Source organism: Gambusia affinis, linkage group LG04, assembly GCF_019740435.1.
Source record: "Gambusia affinis linkage group LG04, SWU_Gaff_1.0, whole genome shotgun sequence".
Lineage (NCBI taxonomy): Eukaryota > Metazoa > Chordata > Actinopteri > Cyprinodontiformes > Poeciliidae > Gambusia > Gambusia affinis.
Genome location: NC_057871.1, coordinates 28,296,982 through 28,313,784, shown reverse-complemented (window position 1 = coordinate 28,313,784; position 16,803 = coordinate 28,296,982). Strand labels below are relative to the sequence as shown.

Here is a 16,803-nt window from a genome sequence, read left to right as displayed (position 1 = left end):
TAACTGTGTTACCTTCAGTTGTTATAAAAATGCTGCATATCTCAAATATATACAACATTTGAAATAATCTTTTCGAAATTGAGCCTGTCTCTCTTTAAGAATCTCCTGCTCTTTCTGAAAGTCCACCTCTAGGAAGTCATCACAACGTTATTCTTCTGTCAAGTGTTTAGCAACGTTTTTTGTATTTTTTTTTTTACCAGCGTTTTATCGAGAAGTAGCTCGTATACATGCAGTTCCACCAGGTGATTGCTAATTGGTGCTGGCTAGTCTGAAGGAGTTGAGTGGGGGAGTTGCAGGGTACAGCTGCTCTGTGAACAGTAGCTTTGTCTTCGAAGGCGGGGCTAGGTCCCTCCAGGCGTTTGGCACAGCTGAATGGTTGCCACGGGAGATTCAAAGATTTCTCAAACATTCATGAAAGAATCTTAGCAAAACTCCAGGCATGTTATTGATGAGGGAATAACATTATAACATGATGTAAGGCTCAAAAAGTTTCATTTTACATAATACTGCCCCATTTGTCATGTGCCTTTGTACAATAAATCTGTACTTGTCCAAAAAAAATAAAAAAAATCACAGACGACTCTTTGAATTAAAATCATGCAGTCGATTTGACGCCGGCTTTCACAAAATCCATACCCGCTCATGTAACGGAAGGATAAATTAATGTCAATCATTGGTGTCATCTTACACATCCTGTCGCTGCAGTCATCATATTTCACACACACACACACACGCACACGCACACAGCCCGAGTGTGAGTGTGTGCATGCTGACAAACGATAGTCACAGTTATTACCAAACACACAACCTGGGCTCAGACATATTTTCACCCAGCCTTGTGATTGACAGACTGTTTTATTTTGTCATCCAGAGAGACGCAGACACATGGATGAAAACCCATGATCCTGCCTTCTCTCTTCCCAACCCCCGTCCCTCATCTCCTGCTAGTCTCTTTATCCGTATCAGTGCTTTCCTTTCAGCGGTCGGTGTGTGAATGTGTGAACCCTCGTCTGCCGCAGCTCCCAGCCGCTCATTGAAATGTTACGTAGCCGGCCAATTAGATGTGGAGAACAGCAGGTGAGCCCTGAGCTCTATCCAATCAATGACCTTAATCCTCCCTAATCAACCAATTAAGATTCTATTATCGACAGCGAAATTGCAAACGTACACAAGAATGCACACATGAGCCGGATATGCAGGAATGAGGCTTTATCCTGAACTTTTTGTGGGGATTTAACATTAAAGTTACTAAATAATTCAGTGTTAGATGTTTTAAATAACACACGACAAAGTTTCATTATTTTCAAGCTAATCTATTTGCTTTTAGCAGCACCCGTCTCCTTACTGCTCCCCTGTGGTGGCTGAAGGGTACAGCACCTAAAGCCAGCTGTAAATTTAAAGGGGCAGTATTCTGTATCTTCCAGGGATGTAGTGCCATTTTATGGCACAATCAAGTAACTGTTATTGTCAGCTGCTATATAAAAAAAGAAAGTTAATTTCATAATTTAACGCCTGGAAATTTGGCCTCTGTCTCTTTAAAAACTCCTCCTCTTTCTGAAGCTCCGCCTTCAGGAAGTCATGACAGCATCTCTCCTTTAATAACCCTTTAGCAACAGATGCGCAGCTCCACCTGGTGCTCGCTTTGGAAGAATGCTCTGTGAGGCAGCTGCAGCCCTGAGGAGGAGCTTCGTCCTTGAAGGCGGAGCTAGGTCCACCCAGGCGTTTTTGGTACAGCTGGATGGTTTCCAAGGGAGATTCAAGGGTTTCTCAAACACCCATGGAAGAATCAAAGTAACCCTCCAGCTATGTTATTGATGAGGGAATAACATTAGAACATGAAGTAAAGCTAAAAAAAAGTTAATTTTACATAAAACTTTTTTTGGTTTTGCAATTGAAGTGTAAATACGACCATTCCACCCCCTATAACTGACCCACACACAAATGACCACACCAATTGTTTTTGTTTCATTCTCTTACATCCACTCTAAAATAAAAAGTAACATAATGCAACATAAATGAGCTAAAATGGCATAAACATTCTAAAATATCTTTAGTCTTATTTGCATTGTAAATGTAACTTTTTTTTTGAAGATTTCCTTTTACTAAGTAAAAAATAACTGAATAACTGTGATCAAGGTCACAACTGAAGGAATCAGGACTGATTTATTTAAAGGGATTCACTTAAAAAAACATAAATAACAGAATTATTTATGGTGCTGAGCAGAAAAAGATCCAGCAAGCTTAATGGTTAACAAGGACATCTCACTTCCTCTGCTCTGCAGCCACACACGTTACATTGCATACATTAATTAAGATTTATTTTATTGCGACGCGTCTCAAACAAAGAAAATAACTGTTTGCTCTGAGCAAATAAAGATGTGGAATGCAGCGGTAGAAGATGTAGAGGCAGGGAGAGGGTGAGCAAATTAAATAAGACCAAAAAAACCAAAGCCGCACAGTAACAAGGACATTTCAGTATACAGACACGTGTGCCAAGTATTAGTAATGGGAAACGTAGTGTTTGTATTGTAGGTATGTTACTTATGTATTCAAAAAGTAGAAGATTTAAGGTGATATTTTTTGCATCAACTGAATCAAGTGAATAATTAACATCCTCCGTCCTTTACTATTCACCAATACAGTGCTTTAGAGTTGCATTATTTAATTCAGAGTCAATAGGTCATTAATTCAATCCATTTCAAAAATACTTTGATTCCAAACAAAACCAGTGGTATATTATACAAGCAGACTTGTTCAGTTATCTCACTGTTCCAGGTGAGGCTTCTGTCTCTAATGAAACGTTGAGTGCATGCTGAAGCCATATGCGCTCTACTCTGATATTCTGGTGAGTAGTTAGACTGACTTGTAATGGAGGTCAGACTGGGTTCAGATTTCAGCTGTAAGTTTGAAACTCAACTACAGCTTAGAACCGACCAGTTTCAAGCTCTATTATTGTCTTAAGGAGACACGTTAAGTCAAATACACCATTTATATTGGAAACAATACATGTTAGACTTACATGACTAGTTTATAATCTCCCGATGATTATATATTTGACTAATTTAATAAGGAAAAAAAAATTTCACTGCTGTTTTCCAAAATTAATCTATTTCTATACAGATGAAAAGCCACCTCATAATGGGGCAAAAACTTATCCAAAAATTTTAGCTTTTTCATAATTGCCATGTTGGCCATTTTCATAACTTTAATTTGCACAATTCTACAGTTAATGGAAATGCATCTAATGACATGTTGCAGTACAAAACGTCCCGGGGTAGAGGGACGTTTGAAATACCATAAAAGAGTTAAAAATTCAAAAGGAATAGGGTAAAATCATCAGCAACATTCCCTTTTGTTAGCAAAAGGAAATGTTAGCAAAAGGAGCTACATTTTTGCTAACCATGTAACCACTGACCTGACTTAGGAAATGAACCAATGCTGTACCAACAGATTCACAAGTATCGTAAAAGCATTGACAGAGTAAAGCATGACTTCACTTTCAGAAAGTTCATCTTTAAGCTAAAACAATCAGAAGCTAACGACAGCCAACAGGTATTGGCCTTTAATCCTCAGTCTTTTCTCAACTCACCACACAATCAGTCACTTTCCATTCATGTCAGTGACTGAGCCCCCTTTGCTGCCCCCAGAGTGCAAACATCCAGGGCTTTCTGTTTTCTCACACCAGTCTTGTATTTGCACCCATCTTATGGTTCAGTGACTGCTTATGACTTAATTATGCAAGTCCTTGAAAGGTGTCGCTTTGTTTGAATTGTGTTTAAGCGCATGCATGGCGAAGTGGAGGTCATAAGGTCACCACTGCACTTAAACCTGGCAACAGAAACTGAGAATGGGAAACAGCTCTTTACTTTGGATTTAATTGATCTGAGACAGACTTAGTGCTGGTTGTGCAGTTCGTACTGTGCTGAATGATGGAGTGTGTGTGTGTGTGTGTGTGTGTACAAAAAAGACAAAAACGTCATGCAGGATGCAAGAGTAACTTCTTACACTGTGCCTAGCTACTTTCGTTAGGTGCACCAGCACAAAAGTCCTTGTTGCAACAGAGAAAGGAATTTCTTAGATTAATCGTTGCTGAAAGAAGTAACTGCGGTAGCAATGGCGTTTATTTTAACAATGTTATTCCCATCATTAGCTGTGTTTCCACAACAAATGTGGGCAAAACTTTGTTCATGTTCTGCTAATGTCAAAAAAACACAACTTTGCAGTTGCAGTATTTAAATAAGAAACACAATTAAAATCACACGTGAATACGTTTGTTCATGTAATAAGTTATTAAATCAAACATCCTCCAACAACTTCCTGTCGTCTTTTTCGTCAGCAGTAACAGCATCACAAGTCATGTTGATTGGTGACTTGTGTGATGCAAAAACAATGTTTCCATTGCAGTTACGAGACAGCCTGAAGATCCCCTCATTCTAGCACAAAAATGTATCAAAAATGAGGTGTTTTTCTAAATTGCCGCGTTTCCATTAAGCTAATTTGTTTTTGTCCGATTTGTGCGATTGCGTGGTCGATGGAAACAGCTGCTGCTGCTCATCTCTCTCTGTCTGACTACAGCACACAATGTAAACACGCACATTAACCACTGGACCACGGCCAGTCACTATTTCTGATTGGTTTAGGCCACAATACGGGCCTGATGTGTGTCTATCGATGAACCACAAGGAGATATCCAGTGTTTAGATGCACTACTGAGAAATCAAGTAGCTTTTCCAACCAGACTCATTGCTGTCTAGAGCCCTGGTGTGTGTGTGTGTGTGTGTGTGTGTGTGTGTGTGTGTGTGTGTGTGTGTGTGTATAAAACAGAAACAGAGTTTAATTAAGTATTTTTTTCTGATTCTTCTCACAACTTTATATTTTGGTTCCCCTCCTTTCTCACAAGATTCCTGACATCTCTCTTTTCCTCAAAGGAACTACAGAATCTCCATGATTCCATGTCTTCTCAACTTTAACTGTATTCAAATCTTTCCTGGCAAGCCGCTTTCTACGAGATGTTTGGCATTTTATCGTTTGTTTTTACAAGGACAGCTTGGTTCAGTCCTCTGCCTCCTGAACAACAGATTTTGTTTGTCTCTGGAGATTATCAACTTGAGGATTATTTGCCTAGAAATACCGTCTCTCTCCAATTTAAGTCATCATAAAATCCTGTGAAAGGAGATAAGTGTCACTTTTAAAAGGGACACAGAAAATTCAGAAAATGCAAAAGCTGGGCTCAGTCCAAAGTATTTGTGTCTTATTACCGAGATGTTTTGATTTTGTTTTAATAACATAATATTAAACAGGATCACAATTAAAAAAATCAATTTTACTCAATAGCAGACTTGGATGAGCTCATTCATTAAACTGAATAGAGAAAGTATCTTTAAAGACTCACCCATAACCCAAAAATATATATATTTTAACATTTTTAGAAAATAAAGTACAATTTATCAAAAAACGTGTACATTTTGTAACATAAAAATATATTTTGTTTGAATACCGGTTTTAGTTTTAATAGAGTAATAAATATACACTTAATATCAATGCAGAAAATATAAAATACGATGCATTTTTTATTTTAAAAAATGCCATTTGTGGTCCACAGGTATTGTCAAATTGACGATCACTGTCCACATTGTACAGACAATGACGCAGCAACGTTGTCACATTTATGTCATTCAGTAGATTATGGACTCATAATTTTAAAATATTATACTTCATTTTATTTTATCGTACATTATCCTCTGAAGACTTCATTTGAAATCCTGTTTCCACTCCTGGAAACTCTGATCCCTGTTTGAGTCGGTCGACTTTGACAAAACACGGCGCTTTATGGCTCCCAATCAAATCGTAGCAACTCAGCCACTTCCTGCTGGTGGTTATTATTTCATTATTTATCCAAGTAAAACATGGCTGCCACAAACGACTTCAAACCGCAAAAAAGCACAAGAGGAGAAAGAGGAGAAATGACCGACAGCAGAGAAACAGATGTTCCAACACATTCGCTCCTTGTTCAGAATAAAATGGAGAATTTTAGTTATTTGATGTGCAGCAGCTGAAGAAAGTTTAACTTTCACAACCGAAAAAGTGCTTTAAAAAAAAACAACAACAAAATAATTCATCAACTTACTTTGCTTCTTGGTTTGTTCCGCTGGAATATTGGCGTCGATGAGGAAGTTGAGTTTACAGCAGGACTGAGGATTGGTCCACTGTGGAATGTGTCTGGAAAACAATAACACAAAATATTCACTTAATTTAAACTATAAAAATAACGGGTGAATCCCGGTTATCAGGCCTAAATCTTGTATCAAACACCAGCCTGTGTGTTGACATTTCACATCATGTAAAATTAATCAAATTCATCATTTTAAGGCAAATCTTTTGGTTATAAATGTGTTGGGTGAAAAAAAAGAAGAATTGAGCTCTTAACTTAAAAAAGAGAATTAATTTGTTACATGTAATCAAATTCAGTTTGTCAGACTTACTTTATTTACCTTTGTTAAACATAACTGAGTAAATTTACTTGGACAAGTTTAATTGATTACTTGTGATCAGTTAACGTAAAATATCTACGTTCTTTTCTCAGTGTAATTGTAAGAAAAAAAAAAATTATTAAAAACCAAAGCAAAACATGATTGTTGTTAAAGGTGTCAAATATTCTCTTATCTGTCAAAGTAAGACGCAAATATTGTCGCGTTTTCTTTTTCTTTTAACTGGCAGGACGTTTCTGTTCTACAAGAACTTATTTACCTCTGCTGAGCTGAGAAAGACCAACACGCCTCGACTTCGGGTCGCAATTATTGCTCCTTTTGTCATCTGGACAGTCTGTTCACCTTCTCCTATTCATACCCAGCTGCCTCCTCATCACTATAGAGACCATAAGCTCAAAAGAATGAGGGCTCACTTCAATCAAACCACGAGGATTCGCACAGAACCGTCCTTTCACCAGGCACCATTCTGTTCTGTCTCTTTCTTTTAGCCCTAGAAATAAACCGTAAGGGCTTTTGGTCGGCCTTTTGCTCAAAATGGATGAGTTGTGTTGGCAAAGAAGGCGAAAAACGGAGCCTGAGGTAGAGCAGGAAGAAAGGAGAGGTGAGAGGAGAAGGAAGAAGCGAGAACTGTTTCAACCTAAAATAAGGATTTGATCGCAGTTTTGTTGCTCCTTGTCACGCTGTGGTGTGTGTGTGTGTGTGTGTGTGTGTGTGGTGACAAACTCAGATCAGAAGCTGGAGATCAGAGATTATAGGCATCACATAAGAGGTGAAACTGGGGCAACAAATTGTCTTCAGTGAGAAAGTGACAATATACAGCACCATACAAAAGTGTTCACACTGTTTAAAGCTGCACTTTTAAACTTTACTTTAAAAAAATTATTTTTTATATTTATGTGTACTTGTTAAAACTTTCATCATGTCGTAACATGATGAAAGGACCCCCTGGAGGGAAGAAAAGAAAAATAAATTCTATTTATGAAAATAAATTTGAAGTGTCTGGTGAGTTTGTAAATGAACTCGGCGCCTTTTTCTCATGGTGACCGACTACAATGAGAAAAACTTAGAGGAAATTAAAACTTTTGCAGTTTGAATGAGCAGGTGAAACTACATTTCATAAGATAATCTCATTGTCTTACATAAAGTCTTTCTAAAATGCTACACATGACAATGGAAAACCTGCAAAATATGCAAATGCTAAAATAGAAGCACACGCTTGCTGAGCATGGTGAATCTGCAGCATGCCTCGTTTCCATGGGACCTGAATATTTAGGGATGTAGACGAGCACAGGCAGGACTCTGAACAGACTCTATTTCTCTCGTTGCCATCAGGAAAATAAATTACATCTCAAGGCCAACATGCTAAATCTTAAAAGGATTTTTTAAAGTAAAATGGCATGTTTTGTTTTATACAGAAGTAAAGAGGTCGCCTCAGGGTTGGACTCATTTGATAACGAGCTTTTAACAGCATGTTATTTTAAAGTCAAAATGCGGTGCTATTATGCAAATTGAAACTTTCTGATGTGTTCTTTTTATTTAATTTTTTTAACAAAATAGCTTGTTTGTGGGTAACGCAACAATTTACTGCTCCCGTTAGGTTGAACATTACTGTTAAATCATGACGGCAAACCAAACAAAAAAACCCTCTACTGGGGCTTTATTTCCGTGTTTGCTGTAGGTTCCCATGTGCGTGCGGCTGTGGGTGAGTTTTGTTTTTATTCTTGCTGAACTGCAGCGATAATGGTTTGCTCTAGGCTGTTAGTGATGCTCAGCTGCTCCTCAAATTCCAGACAAAGGCTGGAAATTCAATCTGACTCTAGGCAACACAATAAAGTCAGGGAGGATAGTACATTAGTGAAGAGGTGATATACTTGGAAGGTTTTAACGCAAAATGTGTTTCAAAGGAGTTTTGTCCCCTGGAAAATTGCTTTCCGAGTTGTATTGCAGAGGAAATGTCATTGCTGGTTGGTTTGTGTTCAGCCTGTTGTTGTTTTTCCATCCCAACACAACAGATGAAGGCTGGTTAATGACTGAATGTGTCCAAAAACATGTCCTCTTAAAGTTAGATCACTCTTTGGATATTAGACTATCCTCACAAAAAATCTAACCCGGTGGGTAATTCGTTTATTTTTAGTGAAATATATTGTGGTGATTTTTAACATTTGCCTATTTTACGCTGAACTTTCAACATGGTGGTTAATAATTTTAGACAAAATAGAAAAATCAAATGGAAAATGGATTGTTCTGTAGTCAAATTAATTCCAACTTCCCTCCGTTGTTTACATTTCTGTCGCTGCTGATACCGTCGCATAGAAACGGCGGTCACTCCCCAAGATCCACAGAGGAAATTAAATTAAATTACATAAGAAAATATTAACGCACAGTAACGCAAAGTGATTTCAATAAGTGACTGTAGTCTGATTACTAGATTTGAAATAGCAATGCGTTAGATTCCTCGTCACCGAAAAAAGTGGTCCGACGTTAGTAATCTAAGATCACTGTGTGCATCTGTCACCTTGTGAGCTGCATGTGCAGACATGTTGGAACGTGACATCACGCGTGCAAGAGCCCACCCAACTGGCAGCGATGACCAGCATTGGTTTCAGCTGTCAAGTTGTCAACACAATGCACTAAAACCTAAATTTATGTGCGAAATGTAAAAGAAAAAGGGATGCAGTGCTTTGATATTAATTTTCAACACTACCAAAACTAGATAAGGTAATGATAAGGTTTTAATTAATAAGACATAGCATGGGAGAGGGAAGTAGGTCGGTTATGCTAACTTGACTTTCACAATGTGATGTGGAATTCGGTGTGTTTTTGTTTTGTTACAAAAAAGATGACCCAAACACAAGATTTGTTCTTAAATGGTTTTTCTGCATTATTTTGCTGTTTGTTGTTGCACATTGTACTAAATTAATAATACCTTCAGGTTTCATTTTAATGGAATTGGTTTACAGCGACAGCTTGGCTATGGATATCTTTTTGCCCTTCAGCGTTGTGTGTAAAATCCAAAATTTTTGGATTTAAACAATAACATAAAGTAGTTACATTCCAAGCTTTTCTACATCATTCACTGTTGTAGACTTTTCCATATCCACACCCACAATAGTGAGGAACACACAACAACGTAGACACACTCAACCAGACAATAACCGGCCAAAGTGAAACATCACAATTTAGAAGGGATTTAAGAGGAAGTCTATTTTTTCCAAATGGAGGAAAGAAAAGCAATAATGAACAGACCCTTGCTATGATGCTCTTCATAATGCATTTCATATTTAGGTTGGGTGTTGCACTCCCAAATCTGACATGTGCTTAGAAAACAAAAGGAACCAAAACACCATCTGATTGGATCGAGTCGTGGAGACAAATTCTCATAGGCATATTTTATTTCGGTGGATGCTCACAAAGCAGTTTGAGCAGCGCATGCCTTACAGCTCAGCTATGACACATGAGAAGAAAAACACTGTGCTTTCACTCAGTCAGACAACATGCACATCTGCTGCTCAAACCTTCAGCCACAAAGTACTTTTAAGAACGGCATATGGACGAGCTCGCAGCCTCGCTGACAACTCCCCCAGCAGCATCATTTAGGTCCGCTGATGCAAGGCATAAGGGACAAGTGGTGCACAACATGAGGAGTGGATGCCTGTTGCCTTTCAGCCTGTGGCAATACATTAAATATGTAAAGTCATTTGGCCCAACATCACTCTAGGGTGCCAATACTGGAACAAGCAGAGAGACGGCTGTAATAATTCTTCCCTTCCACAGTAGTAAAGCTGACTGCAAGATGATTTAGACTTTACTGTGGCTGCCCACACAACACTGAAATGAGTTAGAAATAAGAATATTAAAGCTGCTAGCAGCATCCACTGCCCTGCACAGCACACCAGCAGTTAGCCACTAAATGGCGCATTTGGCGAACGTATCAAATCATATCCTATGAGTCCAGCAGCAAGTTTTAAATGGCAGTATGATGTAAATTCAACTTTTTGAGCTTTGCATCCATGTTATCATGCTATTCCCTCATCAAAAACATACCTGGAGTGTTGCCTTCATTCCATCATGCATGATTTGAGAAGTCCTTTAGTCTCCCGTGGCAACCATCAAAATCAAAGTTACAAAAAGCAAAATGTGTTTGATAACTTTTGATCTCCAGCGCCGTGAGACATTGCTGAGTGATTTTTGAAGTCTCTAGGTCAAAAACTGTAGGACTTTGCACACGTATGTGTCTAACGGAGATAAAATGGCGGCTTTGATCCAACATGGTGGACTTCCTGTGAGGTATGGACCATGGTTTTAAGAGACATCTTTGTAGAACATTGGAAATTACATTTGTGTCCTAAATGTAGGTCAAGGCATGCTTTGGGGTTGATTTTTAAAAAAAACATTTTTAGGGGACACTGTCGAGAAATTATGGCCACGCCCACCAAAAATCATTTGATTGGATTCCTTTTTGGTTTGAGGTCAATCCTTTTAAAATTTGGTGCAGATCATATAATATATGAAGAATTGAGAGCCAAGCATATGAAAACGACATGATGCTGAACTTTACTGCACCCTGAGGCTAATTATCTCTGGGCCTGATCTTTTAAAGGTCTAAGCTACTTTCATAAATATGATCCTCAGCCCACAGTGTTTAGTCTCAAGTAATTTGTCAAAAACAAACATGAATATGCATAATGTAAATACACACAGGGATGAATCTGCTGTTATCATCCTAAAAGAAAATTCCTACCAACGGCATCTGAGGAAATGAGTTGGGTCACCTGGGCACAACACGAGGGATTTTTCTATTAAACAAACATAATATGAAAATCTTCAGTAGCAGCTGAGTGACCTAAATCTTTTCCGTACTATTTTTTTTCTTTTTCTGAGCCTTAAAGGAGATTTCAAAAAGCCACTGTCAGACTCAGCTGTAGCTGAGAGGCTTGTGGAAAAAGTGTGACATCCATTTTTGGTTCAGTTCAAGCAGGTTGGAAATGAAAAAGAGGGAAAATGATCAAATCAGGGGAAGAAAAAGATCTGATTTAAAGCTGCAGTAGGTAACTCTTACAAAAATATATATTTTTTCATATTTATTAAAACTGTCACTATTTCGTGACAGTATAATATGAAACCGATAAAATGTGAAAAAGAAAAAAAATTCCAGCTCCTGCTCCTCCTTCCAGTGTTAAAGTGCACCGCTCCCTGTCAAAAACGACCAATCAGAGCCAGGAGGAGGGTCTTAGCGCTGTCAATCAATTTAAAGGAAAATAATTTATGCGCCGTCATCGGTGGCCATGCTAACCAGCCTTAGCATTCGTGGCAGACTGTGTTGTGGTGAACCAGCTGTAGCTTAGCAATAAGCAAGCGGAGGTGAGGACGAGAGTGATTGACAGCGCTAAACCCCTGCTCCTGGCTCTGATTGGTTGTTTCTGACTGAGCAGTGTATTTCTGCAGGTAGTACTGGGAGAAAGCAAAGATTCTTTTATTTTTAGTTTTTCACCAATCTGTCTTATATGATACTCCCACAAAATTATGACAATGTTAACAAATATGTAAAAACAAAAAAAAGCAAACAAACAAACATAAAAAATCCTTACATACTGCTGCTTTCAGGAAAGGGAAAAAAGGGAATAAAAGGCACAGAGTAACATCTAAAAACCAGGAGCATTCTGGTCAATGCCACCCCAAAATATGTATGTACTGTATTCCACCAACAACAGATCTCATGACAAACCTTACTGGTAGCACTCTGCCCCCTGTCTCACCCAGCTTATCGCACAGTCACACTGGTGTTGACTCACACTTGACACATATACACAACACAAGGACATCCGTCAGGCTGACAATGAGTGAGGTGGCTGCGAGCCGGCCGGGTGATAGGTGGGGGTGACAGATGCTGCTGTCAGAACGGGCGACAGAATGATATCAAACTTCCTCTTTATCAAATCCACCGACCTCCCATATACGTTTTATCACACTTCACTTTCTTTCCCACAATGCCGGCGACCGTCAGTCACCATGTCACATGAAGAAAATTACATCTCCATCGTAAGTATTTGGTTTTATTTGTGACAATTTAAATTCCGTAGTGACTTGTATGGAGATTGATGATCTAAAATAAATCCAAGTCCATATGTAAATTAAAAAAAAACAGAGATGTGATGAATGTGTTAGTGCTTATTATTACCATTTTATTACTGAAACTTCTCATCCCTAATTGGCACACAAAGCAGCGGAATAAGAGAATTGAGTCGGGACAGATGGATTCAATTTAAATAGTGATGCAAAATAAAAAATACAAAAAGGAGAGACAGTGGAACATGAAAGATGACATATTCATCAGCTGCACTAATTTAACATAATAGAGCAATGAAATGTAATTATACAGATGAAAGACCATCAGATAATCAATGTCTTTTCCTGAACTTTTTGTTACATGGAGTTGTATCTCTGGGCTGCATGCTCCATTTCTGACTCCTAATCCTAAAAGGTCACGTTTCAGCTTCAGAAACGCTTCATACTCTATGTAACTGTTCTGTTTGGCATATATTTCTATTTTCTAATGTGTTTTCTGTGCATATATAAAACACTGAAAGGTCTGGACATTAGTCAGATGAGCATGACTCCCCGGCTAAGCTAACTGCAGACAAAATTGTTAAGACTTTATCTTAGGGCATGCTGTGGTGGCGTAGGGGATAACGCGCCCCACATTTGGAGGCCTTGAGTCCTCGACGCGGCCGTCGTGGGTTCGATTCCTGGACCCGACCGACATTTGCCGCATGTCTTCCCCCCTCTCCGTCCCCCTTTCCTGTCAGCCTACTGTCATATAAGGGACACTAGAGCCACAAAAAGACCTCCTGGATTTTATCTTAGATTTCTAAGTTTGAGTACAAATAAAAATTCTCAATGTCTGAAAACCTTCTTTTGCACTTCCAACTTTGAAGAATTATAGGCCAATTTATAAATGATGTATTTTGACCAAAAAAAAAAAAGGTTTCTACGGTGTTTTTTTTTTATTTTTATCAAATCATATACTGACCAATTTGTAGACTGGTTTCAGGAAAAGGTCTTGCACTCTCACTGCCACTTTGAAAGTTGTTGATGATTTTATTCATGCTCTTGACTGCCAATAATGTTGTGTTTCTCTATTTACTGAACCTTTTGACACAGTCGCTGCCCCCGATTGTTTCATATAGGAATATGATCTGCTGATTAATTTTCAAATAGATCTCAGTGTGAGGAGCTTTCTGGTGCGGTCCCAACGCCGATTATGCTGTCATTCACTGCTCTCCAGCTCTTGTGCAGGTCTTTTTAGTTTTCGCAGCTACCTCTTAGCTAGTTCCCACATGCCGTCTCAGCTCTTACGTTCGGGAGTTTGTCACCATCTTGACAGAACGGAAGCAGCTTTCCACTTCACTGATCTCACGTAAGAGAACCGACATATGCACATACTGTTGGATTCAAGGGTGTAAAAACGAAGCCGAAGTTTTCGTTACATCCCGTGAAGACCAGCAAACTTTGCTACAAAGCACTGAGCATGGAGTGCTAGCATCGAGAGGAAGCACAAGTTGTCTAATACGGCTCTGATCTCTCCGTTAGAGGCAACTTGAGCAACTTTTACTTGTAGTTGAGTGAGATTTGACCATGAGAATCAGTTCTAGAGTTAACCATCATTTGTTATTACACTTCATATCCTCCTATATGTCAACAATTGTGCTGTTTGTTTTAATATTGCTGTTTATACCTAATAGCACTTTACATGTAAAATTACTGTTCTGTTTGAAGTGATTCCAGTTTTCAGACCTTTAGGCTGCGTCACCCTGTAACAGAGACCTTTCTCTCTTTTATCAGGTTAAAAAAAATGGTTAGTAAGATAAAACAACATACAAATATATGCTAATAAGCAACAATGTTCACCATAAGGTCCTCTTCAGAAAAAAAAATAAATCATTATATTTTCAGTCTCATTTTGTCCTTCAAACAACTTGAAATGTTGCCTTGGAACGAGCCGCTGCAGCTACAATGCCACTGTGGCGTCAGCTGCGTGGAAGCAAGCTGATAAAAATCAACCAAAAAAAAATAAAAAAACAAAGTTCTGCACTGGACTTTGTTTTAGTAATTGATTAAAGCTTGAATTTGATAAAAGGAATTTTTCATGGCCTTGCAGTGAGCGAGGAACGAGAGAGAGAGAGAGAGATGGAGATCAATGCTGGAGCCTTAACAAAATGACGCAAGCGTTTTTAGTCGGCGTCAGGAAGCAGCCCACAGATCGCTGTCGAGATACTCGGACCGACCCGATAAGATGCGACATGCAGGACCCCCAAAATGTCCATAAATCCAGCTGTAAATTCCTGATCTCCTTTAGGAATCTTCTTTTTTTTTCTTTTAAGCTAAAGGCTGCCTGTAGGTACTATTACTTCCTCTTCCACTGAAGAGGTGGTTTGACTGCCATCAGTTGTTGCTTTAACCCTCCCTCTCTGTTCTATATCTCCAGCTAAGCTGCCACTTCCACATTGCCAAAGGACCTGTGTCACAGATGCAAGGAGCATGTAAATTTGGGGAGGTTTTAATAAGAGCCTTAATCTCATTTCATCCTATCACATAGGCAGAAAAATAGTTTGAAGCCGGAGATTAAGAGACCTGCAGGCTGATAGTCACATCAAAGCCTGATCACTCTTACATTTTCTCCCTCTTCTCTTTTCCACTCTCTTGTTCTTCCCGGCTCGCTGCGACTCTCGCTGCCTACCCCTCTATGAATGCGTGGGTGCAGCTGGTTCCTATGGCAATGCCAGTCTGTCTACGCTCAACCCCGATGTCACCTCTTCCTCAACATCTGCACTTCATTAATTATGAACACATATGGACACAGACGGGCGGCGTTGTCTTTATTAATCAGAGCTGAACGTTCTCCGATTTGCTCCGTGTGCCCGGGCGCAGAATGCCAGGAAATGTATCTATTTATTTATTTTTTTTTATAGATTGCAATTCCAGATTACCCGTCCAGGCTTGTGACTACATTTGGAGAGAGCTCTTCCGCGCTCCAACGTCTTGGCACTGCAGCGAGGCTGATAAGAGAAATATTCTCAGATGATAATTAAAGGAGGTATTTATGATCTGCACATCAAGGTTGCAGATAATTAGCGACGATGTGGCAAACTGTTCATCTCTCTGGGGGTCTCTTCTCTCTGCCCTGTAGTGACGGAGCAGTGGCCTCATTTCGTTTCGTCAGACATTTTGCCTGACTGTTGATCGCTTTGATTCCACAACCAAGTAAGAGAAAACACTGGGGGCCCCGGTCTACGAAGACTCCAAATCCAGGAGCGCCAAACTGCGTTAAAAAAAACCCAACAAAACATTAAAATGCATGCACAGTAAGTGGACTAGTTGTGTGATAATGCATATTCTGCTTGCGATCCAACACCAAGTGAACACAGGGCCGGTATCACCAATACTGATACTGATCCTTTTTATTAAAGTTTGATAAATAGACGGCTACGCTACACGCATAAATGTTGCCATAGCAACAGACAGACAACAGCTCCGCACCAGCATTCAATTGCATTGCATCGTCTTGAGGCATTGCATTAGCATGTGCTCTTCCCAGTACTTTGCTCTTTCTGATGGTCAAATGCAGCTCTGGAGAACATGGAGAGACCACAGCACTGAACTCTTCCCGAGTTAAAACATCAGTAAAGGTGTTTCTAAATGAATGCAAACTTGTTTTCTTTGCATTATTTGAGGTCTGAAAGCACCGCATCCTTCTCATTATTTTGACCATTTCTCATTTTCTGCAAATAAATACTCAGGTTTTGCTTGGAATTTCTGAGACGTGTTGTCAGTGGTTCATAGAATAAAAGAGCAATGTTCATTATACTCAAACATTTTCCTATAACGAGTGAAGTCAGAGAAAGCGATCATTTTGCAGAGGCCTCTTCAGTTTTTCCAGAGCTGTATATGTTCTGCATATTCATGGCGCCAACTTTGTTGCACCTGCTGTTCTCCCTCCTCATTTTGCCTGTTGTTTGTAGATCAGTTATGCTCTTATTTTTATACATGTAAACCCTCAGAAGATCAGGCTCACACAAGTGGGTATCAAAGTTGCAACATTTGTTAGCTTTCCAGCTGGTGTGTTTTTTTTTTTTTCATGCTGCCCTGTGAAAAATAACAGTGCATAATATTGCCAGTCGTGAGCTCTTGCTCCATCTTCCCATTTTCTTCACTTCCTCTCCATCTTTTTGGAAACACAATCTAAAAATAACAGGATACACACTCATTTCCCAATTGCTGCTGTAACATTGATTAGTATTAAACAACATCTCCCCAT

General features: G+C 39.1%; 1 protein-coding gene across 2 annotated transcripts in view; it reads right to left on the bottom strand.

Annotated features, from left to right (window-relative positions):
* LOC122830384 (protein ELFN1-like) overlaps positions 1 to 16,803 on the bottom strand; it is a 113,544-nt gene that overhangs the window by 64,745 nt on the left and 31,996 nt on the right. For both annotated transcript variants that reach the window (XM_044115693.1, XM_044115691.1), the window contains one exon: positions 6,128 to 6,219. The gene's annotated coding sequence lies outside the window, so the exon portion shown is untranslated. The remainder of the gene's footprint in view (positions 1 to 6,127; positions 6,220 to 16,803) is intronic.